This window comes from Capra hircus, unplaced genomic scaffold, assembly GCF_001704415.2.
Source record: "Capra hircus breed San Clemente unplaced genomic scaffold, ASM170441v1, whole genome shotgun sequence".
In the NCBI taxonomy this organism is placed as follows: Eukaryota; Metazoa; Chordata; class Mammalia; order Artiodactyla; family Bovidae; genus Capra; species Capra hircus.
The window spans coordinates 24686-42396 of NW_017189707.1; the positions used below are offsets into that span (position 1 = coordinate 24686).

General features: G+C 43.9%; 1 long non-coding RNA gene across 1 annotated transcript; it reads left to right on the forward strand.

Moving 5' to 3' along the window:
- The first annotated feature begins 4612 nt into the window (after positions 1-4612).
- Positions 4613-11328, forward strand: LOC108634644. The gene is made up of 3 exons (XR_001917667.1): positions 4613-4662; positions 7783-7837; positions 11296-11328. It is a non-coding gene; the product is annotated as an uncharacterized LOC108634644 (long non-coding RNA).
- The last annotated feature ends 6383 nt before the right edge of the window (positions 11329-17711 follow it).

Below are 17711 nucleotides of genomic sequence, written 5' to 3' on the forward strand. Positions count from 1 at the left end.
TTCTCCTGTCACCACCAAGGTTTCTTTCAGCTCAACAATTTCAGTTGCTTTAACTGTAGAGTATTTTTTAAATAGTTTCCACTGTTTCCCCATCTATTTCCCATGAAGTGATGGGACCAGATGCCATGATCTTCATTTTCTGAATGTTGAGCTTTAAGCCAACTTTTTCAATCTCTTTCACTTTCATCAAGAGACTTTTGAGTTCCTCTTCACTTTCTGCCCTAAGGGTGGTGTCATCTGCATATCTGAGCTTATTGATATTTCTCCTGGCAATCTTGATTCCAGCTTGTGTTTCTTCCAGTCCAGCGTTTCTCATGATGTACTCTGCATACAAGTTAAATAAGCAGGGAGACAATATACAGCCTTGACGCACTCCTTTTCCTATTTGGAACCAGTCTGTCGTTCCATGTCCAAATCTAACTGTTGCTTCCTGACCTGCATACAGATTCTCAAGAGGCAGGTCAGGTGATCTGGTATTCCCATCTCTTTCAGAATTTTCCACAGTTTATTTTGATCCACACAGTCAAAGGCTTTGGCATAGTCAATAAAACAGAAGTAGATATTTTTCTGGAACTCTCTTGCTTTTTCGATGATCCAGCAAATGTTGGCAATTTGATCTCTGGTTCCTCTGCCTTTTCTAAAACAAGCTTGAACATCAGGAAGTTCACGGTTCACGTATTGCTGAAGCCTGGCTTGGAGAATTTTGAGCATTACTTTACTAGCATGTGAGATGAGTGCAATTGTGCGGTAGTTTGAGCATTCTTTGGCATTGCCTTTCTTTGGGATTGGAATGAAAACTGACCTTTTCCAGTCCTGTGGCCACTGCTGAGTTTTCCAAACTTGCTGGCATATTGAGTGCAGCACTTTCACAGCATCATCTTTCAGGATTTGAAACAGCTCAACTGGAATGCCATCACCTCCAATAGCTTTGTTTGTAGTGATGCTTTCTAAGGCCCACTTGACTTCACATTCCAGGATGTCTGGCTCTAGATGAGTGATCACACCATCATGATTATCTGGGTCATGAAGTTTTTTTCTCTGCAGTTCTTTTGTGTATTCTTGCCACCTCTTAATATCTTCTGCTTCTGTTAGGTCCATACCGTTTCTGTCCTTTATCAAGCCCATCTTTGCGTGAAATGTCCCCTTGGTATCTCTAATTTCCTTGAAGAGATATCTAGTCTTTCCCATTCTGTTCTTTTCCTCTACTTCTTTGCATTGATCGCTGAAGGCTTTCTTATATCTTCTTGCTATTCTTTGGAAGTCTACATTCAGATGCTTATATCTTTCTTTTTCTCCTTTGCTTTTCACCTCTCTTCTTTGCACAGCTATTTGTAAGGCCTCCCCAGACAGCCATTTTGCTTTTTTGCATTTCTTTTCCATGGGAATGGTCTTGATCCCTGTCTCCTGTACAGTGTCATGCACCTCATTCCATAGTTCATCAGGCACTCTATCTAACAGATCTAGACCCTTAAATCTATTTCTCACTTCCACTGTATAATCATAAGGGATTTGATTTAGGTCATACCTGAATGGTTTAGCGGTTTTCCCTACTTTCTTCAGTTTGAGTCTGAATTAGGTAATAAGCGGTTCATGATCTGAGCCACAGTCAGCTCCTGGTCTTGTTTTTGTTGACTGTATAGAGCTTCTCCATCTTTGGCTGCAAAGAATATAATCCATCTGATTTCGGTGTTGACCATCTGGTGATGTCCATGTGTAGAGTCTTCTCTTGTGTTGTTGGAAGAGGGTGTTTGCTATGACCAGTGCATTTTCTTGGCAAAACTCTGTTAGTCTTTGCCCTGCTTCATTCTGCATCCATGGTCAAATTTGCCTGTTACTCCAGGTGTTTCTTGACTTCCTACTTTTGCATTCCAGTCCCCTATAATGAAAAGGACATCTTTTTTGGGAAATAGATGGGGAAACAGTGGAAACAGTGTCAGACTTAATTTTTGGGGGCTCCAAAATCACTGCAGATGGTAACTGCAGCCATGAAATTAAAAGATGCTTACTCCTTGGAAGAAAAGTAATGACCAACCTAGATAGCATATTCAAAAGCAGAGACATTACTTTACCTACTAAGGTCCGTCTAGTCAAGGCTATGGTTTTTCCTGTGGTCATGTATGGATGTGACAGTTGGACTGTGAAGAAGGCTGAGCGCCAAAGAATTGATGCTTTTGAACTGTGATGTTGGAGAAGACTCTTGAGAGTCCCTTGGACTGCAAGGAGATCCAACCCGTCCATTCTGAAGGAGATCAGCCCTGGGATTTCTTTGGAGGAAAAGATGCTAAGGCTGAAGCTCCAGTATTTTGGCCACCTCATGCAAAGAGTTGACTCATTGGAAATGACTCTGATGCTGGGAGGGATTGGGGGCAGGAGGAGAAGGGGACAACAGAGGATGAGATGACTGGATGGCATCACTGACTTGATGGACGTGAGTCTGAGTGAACTCCGAGAGTTGGTGATGGACAGGGAGGCCTGGCGTGCTGCAATTCATGGGGTTGCAAAGAGTCGGACAAGACTGAGCGATTGAGCTGAACTTTAAAATAGTGATCTGACCACCTGTTAGACTTGTGAAGAAGATGAATTCTGGTTGAGCAAAGAAGAGATTCCTCCTGATTGTGGTAGATAGACTAAGAAGAAAAAACATTTTTAGGAAAACTTGTAAATAAATTCATTTCTAATAATTCTAGAACATGCCACAGTTTCAGTCAACTCTAAGTCATCTCTTCAAGTCAGGTTCTGCCTAGCTCAAGCTGATATGCAGAGCGGGGTAGAGATAAGTGGCATACTTTAGAGTGAGTGCTGGAGCTCCTGGCTCTTATCCCAGTCTCTCCTCATCAGCTTCTTCTGATCTTGTAACTATTAAAACTAGGCACCTCTTATATGCCAGGCACTTTACACACATTATGTCTAATCCTAATAACACCCCAATTTTACGGTTTCCGTAAAATCAAGAATTAAGTAAATTGCGTAAGGCCAAACAGTAAGTGACACAGGTGAGAGTCCAAGGTCTGCCGACAGCACCTCCTCTTGTAGGATGCTCTTTGTTAATTTTCTCTGGGAACCCGAGAAAGCCACAGTATGGCTTCTGTGTTAACAAGACAGCAGGAGCAAGGACCAGCAGGTAACCCTGCTACCTGGTTGGAAGAGGGGAAGCCGTGTGTATGGAGTGTATTCTGGTTCAGGCTCAGGACCAGCTCCTTCTACCTTCTTAGTTCATTTATTCCTCACAGTGACCTAGTAAGGGGGGTGTTTTATCCTCATGTTACCATATGAGGAAACTGAGGCTTAGAGAAGCGAGAAAGTGTCCAAGGTGACATAACTAGTGAGACAGGAAGCTCTGAGTTTGAATCCCACTGGCTTCAAAGCTATGATAACATGTTGCTCCCTGTTTTCGATTTTCCCATTAAGAAGGAGTGTGGCGCGAGGTTCATGAAAAGGGATGAGAAAACCACAGAGGATTCCCGTGAGCGCGAGGTTTAGAGACACCTGAGCACAGAGAGAAGTCCAGGATCAGAACAGGATTCCAGGAGAGGACACTGGAGACTGGACCCTGGTCCTGAGGATGTAGCCACAGGCGAGACTCGACCTCCCTGGGCTTCAGTTTCCTATTGGAAAGGGAGTGGACGAGAAGCGGTTGAATTTGGCGATTTGAGTTGGTGACGGACAGGGAGGCCTGGCGTGCAGCGATTCATGGCTTCGCAAGGAGTCGGACACAACTGAGGACTGAACTGAACTGAAAGTGCCCTCCAGCCCTAAAGTTCTGGGCCTCTACATGTTAAGAAGGCACCGACTGCATTGTACTGTGAAGAGCTTAATGCGATGTTTTTGGGCGGCCCTGCCCTGTTCTCAGCATCCCGAGAGACGGGTGGGTTCGGTGCGCCGTGGGGAGCAGACCAGGGCATGCAGAAGCAGCGGGAGGCGAGCGTAGGGGTCCCTCAGCTGCCCCATCATTGGTGAGCATGTGCAAACTGTCCCCGCAAGGCTTCAAAAAGAAAACTGCTCTGAAGGAGTGTGACAGTCACTCTGGAGGGCTCGAGGGGCCCGCAGGCCAGGCTTTCGGAACACCCGGCGGCACCAGGCGGGTCGCGGGGCTTATCGGCCGCAGCTGGCGCGGCGGGCCCGGGGCTGGCGGCTGGCCGGGGGTGGGCGGCAGCGGAGGGCGGCGCGCCGGGCCCCCGTCCCCGCGGGGTGTGCGCAGCGAGCCTGGCGGCTGGAGCGCCGCCTCTGCCCGGGGCCGTGGCCCCGGCGGCTTCAGGAGGCGTCTCTGGGGCCGGACCCTCTCGGGGTGGGGCGGGGGGCGGGGGCGGGGGCGAGCAAAGTCCCAGGCCCCGCGGCCGCAGCCCCGGCGCGCCCAGCGGCTCGGCCGGAGACAGGCGCAGCCCCGGGTGAGGGGAGCGCGGGAAGGTGGGCTCCGCGCGGCGGGCAGCGTGGCATCCGCGCGGTCCTCCCGGTCCCCGCGACCAGTCTGCTGGCCCCGACCCCCCGGCGGGGTGGGGAGGGGGGTGTTGTGAGGAGGCTGGGCGACCTCCCCAAGCTGGGGCTGGTGCCCTTGCACCTGAGACTGGTTTCTCCCCAGGCTGAGATGGATCCAGAGGTGGGAAGGGTCGCAACATTCCGGATCACCGAGACCAGGGAGGACGGATTTGAACTGGGCGTCCGCAGGTACATCACCCTCGGCCACCGTTTTTCTGCTTTTCTCGTTACACGCGAGTCAGCAGAGCCACATGTAGCCGAGGAAAGTAGCTGAGTGGAGGATGCCTTTGGCCTTTGTTTTGGAGTTTCCTTAGAGTCTTTTCTGTGGTTCTGACTTTACCCAAGGAATGTCACTGAGGCTTCTTTTGCGACAGGCTCGCTTTCCTGGTGGCTCAGTGGTAAAGAATCCCTCAGACACGCCGGGATCCCTGGGTGGGGAAGATCCCCTTGAGACGGGCAAGGCAACCCACTCCTGTATTCCTCCCTGGAGAATCCCCATGGACAGAAGAGTCTCTGGTTCCCTCTTTCTTCCCTCTGGGGGGTGAGGGGTGAGTTGGGGAGGGGAACCTTGAGCAGCCTGGGGCGGGTTACCTGCGCTTCCAAAGAAATTGTTGCTCAGATGCGAGGGGGAAACCTCTGCCTCTGTCTGCTTGCCTGTCTTTCTCCCTGTGCTGGCTCTTTGGTTCCCGAGGGCCCTCATCACCCTCACTTCTCCACCTTAGCAGGGGCGTAAGCAATCAGTAAGTGGCAAGCTGTCTTTGTCCCTCTTTCACTTTGAGGACTGTGAATCATTTTTGCCTTCAGCCTCAAATTTTATGAGGCTGTTGTGGTCTCTGAGTTCATGCCAAGCCACCCAGAACTAACTGACCTGTGTCATCCAGAGATCACCCAGAGGGACACACTTATCAGGTTCTGTAGTGGGTCCTCAAGCTGCAAGTGGCCTGATTAGTTAACAGAGAACATGCCTATGTGGTGGTTAAACCAGGGTATTATTTTAGTCTGTTAATTTCTTCATACAATGATCTTGCTCTATTTCTTCTATATACTGTGGTATTCATTCACAGAATATCTAGTTTGCCCTATAAAGGTGGAAAACCCATGGATGGTATTTTTTCTTCCAGAAAAAGGTGGTTTTTCATTCGCTGGCAGTTCAGGCTGGAATTGACTGTGAATCTATAAACAGGGGGCATTTTCTCCAAGAAGTCTGTTTCGTGTTGCACTGGCTAAACATTGGTGAGTGTACAGAGGGGCTACCCCTGCAAAAGACACAGTGACACAACAGAGCCCAAGGAAGTGCTCAGAAGTGGCGCTCACAGCCTTGTGTCGGGAAGAAGACAGTTCAAAGAGTATAAAAGACTAAGAAAAAGTTAAGATTATGAACTCAAGGGTAATGAGACACACTTTTATAAAAAATGGACCAAAACTTGTATGCTAAAGGAAGTTCAGCTCACTTCAGTGTCTAGGGAAAACTGAGAGTTCCATGGTCGTTCCGATCACGCAGTTTTGCCTGTCACATTCTTGTGAACACATTTCGTTGCAGATGTCAGTCCTTTGATTTTAGAAAATGTTCCAGATAGTTTGGGATCAAGTCCTGTGAATAAAACTTCACCTGGAAATTTAAATGAATGCATTTAGGTAAAAAAAAGTCTGCTCTCCTACAGTTAGCATTTATTTATTATTGAGAATAGATGCAAACAATACATATGCTGAATATGTAGCTGCTAGAATCTCGCAAGTGGTCTTTATATGGCATGGAATTAAAGCCCAAGATACATAAAAGAAAAATATTACATCAAATTCCATCTTCCTGCCTCAGGGGAGAACCGGATTGTGTTTCATTCTATACCCAAGACTGAGGAAGCAACAGCATTTCCAACCCAAAACCAAATTAATAGCCTGTGCTTCTGAGACAAATTATCACCAAAGGGCATCAGATATCCCAGACCAGGAAACCAGGGGCACTCTTGGGCTTTAAGTAATATCAAGTTAGATCTATGCAAATAGGTGGTCATTTGTGAAAAAGAAGCATCCATAAACTCTTTTCCCAGGGGCACTTAGTCCTGCAAACAATTGTTAGCAGGTAATGAATGCTATGGGAACACGTTAATTAAGGCTAAAGAAATCAGGAGTGCAAAAAAGCAATTTTAAATAGGGTAGTTAAGGTAGGTCATATTGAGAAGGCAATATTTAAGCAAGAACTTGAAAAAAAATGAGAGAGCCCTGTGGCATATATGTACCACTCCCCGCAGAGGTAATGCAGGCCCTGCAGGGGGAGCGTGTTTGGAGGGTTCACAGGACAGCAGCAGCAGAGAGAGCTGGGTGACTGGGGCCGAGCTGGCAGGGGTGGGAGTGGGCACTGTGCTGAGAGAGGCAACAAAGAATATCGTGTGGGGCCGGAGAGGCCAGGGTAAGGATCTGGCTTTTTCTCTGAGAAAAGTGGAAGCCACTTGTAAGTCTTTGAGCAGAGTAGCAGCATAATATGACCTGAGAGTTGTTTTTCATTTATTGAAGTGTAGTTGATTTCCAGTGTTGTGTTAATTTCTGCTATACAGCAAAATGATCAGCTATACATATATATATATATATATATATATATATATATATGTTTGCACACACGTTCTTTTTCATGTTCTTTTGCACTATGGTTTGGAGGACCTTGTTGTTCATCCATCTTGTTTGTAATAGCTGGCATGTGCTAATCGCAAACTCCCAGTCCGTCACTCGCCTCATCCTCCTCTTTAGCAAGCATGTGACTTGTGTTTTTAAATGATGACTCTGAGTGTTGCATTGCGGATAGACTGAAGTGGGCACGAGCGGAAGTGGAGAAACAAGTTAGGAGTTCTCCGGGCTGTTAGGATAGTTATGAAAGTGGTGAAGAGTGAGTGAACTCGAGATGTATTTTGACTGTAGAGCCGACAGGATTTCCAGACGCCACTCCCTATAATCATTCAGAAGAGTGGCCTTTACTAATTTTAGATCAAGATGTACCTTTTTAGCACATGAAGAATTAACTGATCTTGCAGACATTGTTGACATGATCATCTTCCTTCTGTGCATGCATGCTGCAGGCAGGTGACCATTCCCCAGTTATCCAGAGATTTCTATCGTGCCTTGGACAGTTAACCTTTGCACTTGGTTATTGTCTTACACTGTGTGTTAAGCTGGATAATTTCGACAGTTTGTGGACATCACTGTTTTACATTTGAAAATATAATATTCAAATATGGTAACTACTTAAATTTATATTCAGTTGACTGTGAAATATTTTGTAAGAGTTTTTAAATTCGGTTATATATATATTTTTTACAGCAGCCAAGCTAAGGAAAAAATGAAGAAAGTAAATTTGATTGGACCATTAACATTGGTAAGCTGTGAAATATTAAGTTTGAATCAGTTCTGCCTTCATTTAAGTTTGATGTCTTGGATCTGAAGTGAGAAGTACTTTAAGATACATGTCCTGGATTGGCTCATTGTATTTAATGGCCCACATTCTCAAGGTGGATGATAAAACAGGTAGGGATAGGCTGGCTGGGAGAGCAGAGCTAACTGGTATAGAGGGAAATTGAAGTTAGGACTGGTGTTTGAAGCACCATACAAACCAATTAAATTCAGAAAAATACATCTCTGCACTTGTTTCACACACAAGCACAAATTTACCTTAGAATAAACTTGCATATAAGAAGATTGTTAACTACAGAAAATTGTAAATGCTTAAGAAATCTATGTTCATATTGGACTCCGGGAAAATTGATTAAATATGAAGTTACTATTACAGATTCAGATATGTTTATGACAATTCTCAGTGGTTTTCTACTGGTCCAGGGCAAGCCAACATATTTTTGGAAGAAGTCAAATCTGTTTTTCATTTGTAATATGTCTTAGAGAGGGGACCCAAGAAAATGTTTGCCCACTTTTGGTGAATATATGTTTCAAACTATGACAGCTATTATTTGATAGCAAAGAAGCTGGTAAAAAAAAAAAAAGAAAAAAAGCATGTCATCTGAAGTCTCCAACTTATTAAGTTTCATTCTCTTCTCCCTTATGCTTGTGACTTTTGTGTTTAAAAATCTCAGTAAGGGTAACAGTTTCTCAATTCAGTACTTTAGAGAATAAATTGTTTGTAAAACTAAGTCTGGTTTTAATGCAAAGGTTTTCAATCTGCCTCTTACAGAAAACAAAATGTCACAAACCTTAAAGTAGAAATAGAAATTTTCATTTGCATTTGGAAGTTTAACCTTAAATATAAGTGTTGTCTTTTTCACTCTCAATAGATTTGTTTTGCTGCTGTTCTGATTGAGGTTCAGGATAAAACTGCATTTTACTAGGAGTTAGGCATTCAGGCTTCTCTGGTGGCTCAGATGGTAAAGAATCTACTTGCAAAGAGGGAGATCTGGGTTCGATCCCTGGGTTGGGAAGATCCCCTGCAGTAGGGCATGGAGTAACCCCCTCCAGTATTCTTGCCGGGAGAATCCCCATGGACAGAGGAGCCTGGCGGGCTACAGTCCCTGGGGTTGCAAAGAGTCGGACACGACTGAGTGACTAAGCACAGCACAACACAGAAAGGCATTCTTCTGTTGAAAACTCACTGAAAACAGATCTGGGTTACTTAGGATATTACTGTGAAATTCCTGGAATTTTCACTGAAGCTTGGAGACAATAAAATTTTGTTTCATTAATGTGAGAAACTTTTTAATTGAAGTGCAGTGAATATAATACATTACATGAGCTTCAAATGTACTATGAAAAGCCTTTAAAACTTTCCTCAGTTTCACATGGAGAAGGAAATGGCAACCCACTCCAGTGTCTTGCCTGGAGAATCCTGTGGACAGAGGAGCCTGGTGGGCTGCCGTCCGTGGGGTCGCACAGAGTGGGACACGACTGAAGCGACTCAGCATGCACGCATGCATTGGACAAAGAAATGGCAACCCACTCCAGTATTCTTGCCTGGAGAATCCCAGGGACAGAGGAGCCTGGTGGGTTGCTGTCTGTGGGGTCGCACAGAGTTGGACACGGCTGAAGTGACTTAGCAGCAGCAGCAGCAGTTTCACGTAAATGTTTGAAGACAACATTGCTTGTCAGCTTGCTCCTATGCTTGAGCTGTGGCCCAGAAACTCAAGTGCTCTATCTCCCTTCCCCTCCGGCCACTAAAGTGAACCTTGGGGACACTAGTCCCTTTTGTGCCAATTTTAGGGGCCCTTCCTATCTGCTCTGGACTTTACCTGCCTGCCTTGTTTCATTCCAAGCTCCACCTGACTTCCCACCCTTTGTCTCTCTCAACACTCTTGCTTGCCCTCTGTGTTTAATGATGGAATTTGGTCTCCCAGACCGAACTTCTGGAAATCCCTGAGAGCAGTTGGCACACCGCCCCCCACCACCCCCCACTTTGTGCTTTAGCCTCAGGGTGCCCCTGCATGGTGGCTCCCTCTGACTCAGCCTCCACTCTCAAGGACCCCACTCTGCCCAGCCTGACTCATCACCCATTCTCTTGATGACTGTTCCTTCCTTGTCCCCCAAAGGGAGTGGGGTGGCAGAGATAAGGGTTAAAAAGATGAGAGAGATGTGAGGGACAAAGGGAAAAGTATAGAAATGGAAGACTAAGAGACGAGAGATGTAGTCTGGAAGGCAGAGGACGAAAGAAGAACAGAGAGAGAGGCATAGTTTCAGTCAATCAGAAATGGGGAGAAAAAGTGGGAATTTGGAGAGAACTAAAACAGGTGGTGAAGGACAAAGGGTTTTGGAGTATCATGACACTGATCGCTGGTTAGTTCTTGGGTGTCGTGCACTTTACTGGTATAACTACTTCCCTCTATAAGTGATAAGTGGAAGTTGCTCAGTCATGTCTGACTCTTTGTGACACCATGGGCTATTCAGTCCATGGAATTCTCCAGGCCAGAGTACTGGAATGGGTAGCCTTGCCCTTCTCCAGGGATCTTCCCAACCCAGGGGTTGAACCAAAGTCTCCCACATTGCAGGCAGATTCTTTACCAGCTGAGCCAGCAGGGAAGCCCTCTATAGATGGTACTAAATCCAAGATAGTTGGTGTGGCCACAGGCCTTTTAGGCCTCTCTCTAATATCGTCTTCCATGCTCTGTACTGTGTGTTTAGAAATTCCACCATGTGGAGTTCCCTGAGGACTCGTAGTTTCCAGTCACCCTGCTGTTCTAAACCCCCACTTCCCCCACTTTCTCTGCACTCCCCAGTTCTTCTTCGCTAATTCCCCATTGTCCTTCAAGATTCTACAATGAGTATCATCGCCATAAGCAAGACTTCCCTAAAGCACACACCCAGGCACTCCTTAAGTTCCTTGCCCTTTGCTATTGACCTGTCTTCCAAAAGCTAACTTAAGCCTCTTAAAGGGGCTTTATCCTCAAAACTCAGAATATCTGTTCCTTCTCCGCCCTTTATAATTCTCCCTCTAAAATATCCTGAATGTCTTTTTAAAGGATGTATTATATGTGTGTATGTAAATGACATCAACACCTAGCTGTTTTTAATTCACTACCTCAGGAGCTCTGGAAGATCAAATAGTATTTCTTAATGAAACCAAATCTTAGTCCCTTCTGATTATATTGCAATCACTTATCCAAATAAGACACTGATTAAATGAAATTAGAATTTTTTCCACACAGATACAAAATAAGTAGACTCTTGAAATTACTCTGTCAATGATTTGAGTTGAAATTCTCTTTCTTCCCTAATACATTTATTTGGAACGGTTACTGACCTTAAAGAAAAATCCAAAGAACATACATTGTGAAAAAAGAGAAATTCTGTTATACAAGCTAAGTATTCTTCTCTTTTCTTTCCTTCTTTTTTTTTTAGTTTCGATACTCTGATTGGCAGGATAAATTATTTATGTCTTTTGGCGCTATCATGGCCATAACTCATGGATCAGGTCTGCCCCTCATGATGATAGTATTTGGAGAAATGACTGACAGATTTGTTAATACTGGAGGAAATTTCTCCCTTCCAGGTAAGCATTTCTTTAATTGAGATATGTAGATATATAGATGTATTCATTTATTTAACTGAGTGAAAGATTAGAAATTGATTTTTCTATTCATCATCTGCTTGCTTCATGGTCTGGACATCTGGGTAGCGTCAGATATCACAGAAGGAGTTTTTAAATTCTCAGTAAAATTCCTCAAATCAGTTAAGTTTCAACAAATAAGTGTATGCTATTGGGCTTTAAGTATAATAAGGAAATTTCCAGAAAGCTTTGAATTTCAATAAAGTAAGGAAGTCAGTCTGCTTGAGGATGGTAGAACCATAGCAGAGCATGTCTGCACAGTGTCCATTCAGTTAATGACTATTGATGAGCTCGCTTCAAAATGCAGCAGTTGGCATGGCAATACTTCTTAGCCGTCCTCAGCTTGTAGGTCTGTTTCTGATGTTTTCTTCTTCCCCTCCCCCTCCCCCTCTCTCCTATCCTTCTTGCTAAAATTACACCTACTTTCTGTCTCTAATATTTGGATCAACAAGGTTGACTGTTCCTTAACAGAGCACTTTACTAAAGAGTGAATGGATTCAGTATGAGAATGATGTGCTTTGAAACTCACCCAAAGGACTAAAATTACTGGAGTGCCAAAGGAGTCACATAAGTTAATGCCATCTATACGAGGGGCTATGTCAGCAGCATTGGAGTGAGGTTCCAATGGACAAAGTTATTTTCATATTAGACAGACTTAACACAGAAAGGAAGATAGCCACGCTTTCTACCCAGCACGACGGCTCAGTTCCTCCCTAGAGACCTGCGGGCTCTAGCTGGAGAAGACTGAGTGGAGCCCTGCTGCTCAGATGGGGGATGTGCAGGAGACGGCTAATAAAGGGGAGGCAGCTTCCGCAGTAGAGGCACCTGAGAGGCAGTAGACTGTATTTAGATGACACTCAGGAAGCTTCCATTGTTCACTGCTGAGAGCTACATATTTGGTTAGCATTGTAGGGCTGGTTGTAATTACCTAAGAACATGATTGCTTAATTTATGCAATAGGATCTCTTTACATGGATATTGATGAATATTAATACCTATTAGATATCTAGTAGAAGCATCCTTTGAATAGTTAAAGCACACTGCTACAAAAACAGTATATTTATTCTCTAGTACTACTGTCTCTGAGAAGAACCTCTTTGTAACAAAAATAACAGAAATCTTTCATAGTGTGTGTCACGTGCTAGGTCTTATTCTCAGTGACACATGAAGACAACTGAGGCTTGGAAAGAATAAATAACCTCCCAAAATTACACAGTGTTAGGGCAGAATTCAGACTCAGGTCTTTCTACCGTCCATACCATGCTCATGACTGTACACATTCTACTGCCAATGTAGGTAGCTGTACATTCTCCTTTAAAAATTGTATCTGGGAAAGTTTTAACTGGATGACTTGTATTTGACCAGTGGCCAAACCTTTAACACAATTATTGTAAAGAGTAAGACAGGATAGTTTAAAAAGTCTTTAAGGAAACTAGGAATTTTTAATTTATTTACCTTTTACTTCTTATAAGATTTATAAATGTATAATACACATACACAGAACAGGAGGATGCCCATATTAGAATATATCAATCAAAACTGGCTTCAATTTAGGATTTTAAAAACTCAGATGAATGACTGGATAAACAAAAGTTGTTACATACATACAATGGAGTGTTAAAAAGCCTTAAAAACGAAGGAAATTTTGATACCTGCTGTAACATGGATGAATCTTGAGGACATTATGCTAAGTGAAAGAAGACAAATATCGTATTATTCTGCTTATAGGAGGTGTCTAGAGTAGCCAAATTCATAGAAACAGAAAAGAAGATAGTGGTAGCTGGGGGTGGAGGATAAGAAAATGGGGGGTTGTTTAATGGGCAGAGTTTCGGTTAGGGAAGCTGAAAAGTTCTGGAGATTGATATTACCATAGTGTAAATATATTTAGCACTACTTAAATATACACTCGGAGAAGGCAATGGCACCCCACTCCAGTACTGTTGCCTGGAAAATCCCATGGACGGAGGAGCCTGGCAGGCTGCAGTCCATGGGGTTGCTAAGAGTCAGACACGACTGAGCAACTTCACTTTCACCTTTCACTTTAATGCATTGGAGAAGGCAATGGCAACCCACTCTAGAACTCTTGCCTGGAGAATCCCAGGGACGGGGGAGCCTGGTGGGCTGCCGTCTATGGGGTTGCACAGAGTCGGACACGACTGAAGCGACGCAGCAGCAGCAGCAAATATACACTAGCATATTCAAAAGCAGAGGCATTACTTTGTCAGCAAAAGTCCGTCTAGTCAAGGCTATGGTTTTTCCAATAGTCATGTATGAATATGAAAGCTGGACCATAAAGAAAGCTGAGCACCAAAGAATTGATGCTTTTGAACTGTGGTGTTGAAGAAGACTCTTGAAAGTCCCCTGGACTGCAAGGAGATCCAACCAGTCCATTCTAAAGGAGATCAGTCCTGGGTGTTCTTTGGAAGGAATGATGCTAAAGCTGAAACTCCAGTACTTTGGCCACCTCATGCAAAGAACTGACTCATTGGAAAAGACTCTGATGCTGGGAGGGATTGGGGGCAGGAAGAGAAGGGGATGATACAGGATGAGATGGCTGGATGGCATCACCGACTTGATGGAGATGGGTTTGGGTGAACTCCGGGAGTTGGTGACAGACAGGGAGGCCTGGCGTGCTGCAATTCATTGGTTCACGAAGAGTCAGATAGGACTGAGCAACTGAACTGAACTGAACTATACACTTTAAATGGTTAAGACAGTAATGTATATCTTATCACAGTTAATTTGTTTGTAATTGGATGCAATGTACTTATCCCAGGGAAGTTGGCATTTGGTCCAGTTTTATTAGTCCCATTTTGTTTTTGCTAACACCAGAGTAATTCCACAGCTTTCTTATTTGGAGCAGTCTGCTTATTTTTAATGTGTTTCTAATTATGCAACCAAATTGCTTTGAGGCTGGAATGGCAGACAGGTGCCAGGTACTGTGCCCAAGGCCAAGTTCAAGGTCTTTCTGGGGAATGGCACGAGCGAGTCACTTGCAAACTTGTGACTGCTGGAGTGATACACTCACCAGAGTTGCCAGCTTAGTTTCGGTGACCTCCGAATTAAATGACACTTGGTTCTCTGCAGCCACGTTTGTCATTAGGCAACTTGATTGTCTTGGAGGATTTGGAATGAGAAGTCCCTCAAATGTTATTAATGCCAGTGTCCACTCTTTAGGTTTGTACAAACAATATTCCCATGGCTCCTTGGAGAAAACAAATTGTTACATTTCATGCTCACTCTGAATCCAGAGAGCTCCTTTATATGTTTAGGTTTGTAGAGTTTAGCCAAAGTCATGGGGGTTGAGAGATGGTAGAGTCTTCAGGTGTCCCTAGCTGAGCTCACTAGCTCGTCTCACCAAGATGACGTTTGTTTAGAGTCTATTCTTTAGAATTGTTGGATTCTTGGACAGCAAGACTCAATGGGAGCCAAATGAGATGAGAATGTTAGAAGGCAAAAAGAAAGGTTTAAATTACAAGAGGGTCTGACAGTGAGTTATTGTGAACAGAGTCCATCCTTGTCAACAGAATAAAGTCTCCGTGACAAGGTTGTTCCCTCACAATGACTCAGTTGTGCAGAAACTATGCGTAAAACATTCCACATCCAAACCTTGAGAATGGAGTCATAGGAAACAGGGTTTCTACAGAGTATTAGGAACTTGATATTTTATGCCAAGTCTATGTGGCTGTAATAATGTAGGAGGTTGTGTGGAGAAATTGATACACCCTGCGTGCCCTTGCATTGCCACATAGATGAAAGGAAAAGACATTTTTGAGCCCCAGTTAACTTGACTTATTACCCATACTGCTAAAACTGCCTGGACATCCACCAATTCTGTCTTGTGCTGAGTGTTTCCATGTAATATTAATAAAAGTAGTCCTGGACTGAATCAAGGGAGGCAGGCATCGATTTACTTTGAGACTCAAAGTGACAGCTCTCCTTATTTAGTGTCTCTTTGAGTGTTCCTTAAGGTATATGTTTATTACTGAGGCCTGTACCTGAATTTGGGGCAAATTACTTAACCTCTATAATCCCTACTGTTATCACCTTTGAAAGGTAGGCTTGATGATAGAATTAAATGAGATGACTTATGTCAAGTGTCTGGAACATAAATATTGAGGGGAAACTAGCTGTAAGAACTTGAAAAAACAACAACCACTCTTAGAGTCTGTTTCCTCACCTATAAAATGTATCAATGTATGGAATATATGGGGGCTCTCTAAAATGAAAAGGCAGGTTTAGAATTTCCCATTTCTTCACTATGGGAGGCATTTAGGCAGAATAGAGAAGGAATTCTCCATCCTGGTATATTAAAGTCAATTGGAAGCAATTTTTAGATTATGATCTAGACTCAGCTAGAGGTTCTGATTCAGCTGGTCTTGGATGGAGCCTCAGTTCAGTTGCTCAGTCATATCTGACTCTTTGCGACCCCATGGACTGCAGCACACCAGGCTTCCCTGTCTATCCCCAATTCCTGGAGCGTACTCAAACTCATGTCCATCAAGTCAGTGATGCCATCCAACCATCTCGTCTTCTGTTGTCCCCATTGGACATCTATATTTTTTTCCACCCACCCCACATGATTCTAACAGGTAGACAGTGCTGTGAACCACTCAACCAGATAACTGCTTGAAGATTGTTTGAGGCTGAAGCCTAATACATAGCATCTGGGAAGACGAGGTAGCGGCCTTCTCCAGATCGAATCCTGTGAGATTTCCAGATCTAGCATTCCAGATTTCATTGCATGACTCTTGAAGGAGCACATTCATACACACGTGTCACACCCTGGTCCTCTGGCAGCAGAAACTTGGTTTCCTAGGGGCTGTAGGGCTTCTAGGGTTACTCACCCAGAATTAGATTGCCATTCTTGGCCTGGGACTCTGAGAAAGGAACAGGTCAAGTTTGTAATGGTATTAGATTGTTATTTCCTAGGAGGGAAGATCAATTTGAGTTATAATATTGGTGATGGAGGAGAGAAAAAGTCATTTTAAGATTTCACCTGCTTTCTAAGTTCAGGGGGGAAATAGCCCTGTACGCATAATCTGCAGGTTTCCTATGGTTTCAAACAATGATTTCTGCACATACTTCAGCTTTTGCACAGCTTGTCTGCCTCTCATTCCAAACACACTTCCAACGTAGCTATCAAAAGTGCCAGATTTATGAACTCAGAAAGCAAATGAGTACACAGAACTGAATGGATAAGAACAGAAGTGAAATAGAGTCTGCTTCCTCAAGGACCTAGTAGCTGATAAAGAGCTAGATTAATAAGCAGAAACAGTTTGCTATGAACATCTATAGAAAGAACAAGTGTTGCAAGAGGGGATCAGAGGGAAGACCCACTGAAACCATACTCACAGAAAACTAGTCAATCTTATCACACTAGGACCACAGCCTTGTCTAACTCAGAGAAACCAAGACATGCCGTGTGGGGCAACCAAGAGGACGGGTCATGGTGGAGAGTTCTGACAGAATGTGGTCCACTGGAGAAGGGAATGGCAAGCCACTTCAGTATTCTTGCCTTGAGAACCCCATGAACGGTATGAAAAGGCAAAATGATAGGATACCAAAAGAGGAACTCCCCAGGTCATTAGGTGCCCAATATGTTACTGGAGATCAGTGGAGAAATAACTCCAGAAAGAATGAAGGGATGGAGCCAAAGCCAAAACAATACCCAGTTATAGATGTGCCTGGTGATAGAAGCAAGATCCAATGCTGTAAAGAGAAATATTGCATAGGAACCTGGAATGTCAGGTCCATGAATCAAGGCAAATTGGAAGTGGTCAAACGAGATGGCAAGGGTGAACGTTGACATTCTAGGAATCAGCGAACTAAAATGGACTGGAATGGGTGAATTTCACTCAGATGACCATTATATCTACTACTGCAGGCAGGAATCCCTCAGAAGAAATGGAGTAGCCATCATGGTCAACAAAGAGTCCGAAATGCAGTACTTGGATGCAATCTCAAAAATGACAGAATGATCTCTGTTCATCTCCAAGGCAAACCATTCAATATCACAGTTATCCAAGTCTATGCCTCAACCAGTAACGTTAAAGAAACTGAAGTTGAACAGTTTTATGAAGACCTACAAGATCTTTTAGAACTAACACCCCAAAAGATGTCCTTTTCATTATAGGGGACTGGAATGCAAAAGTAGGAAGTCAAGAAACACGTGGAGTAACAGGCAAATTTGGCCTTGGAATACGGA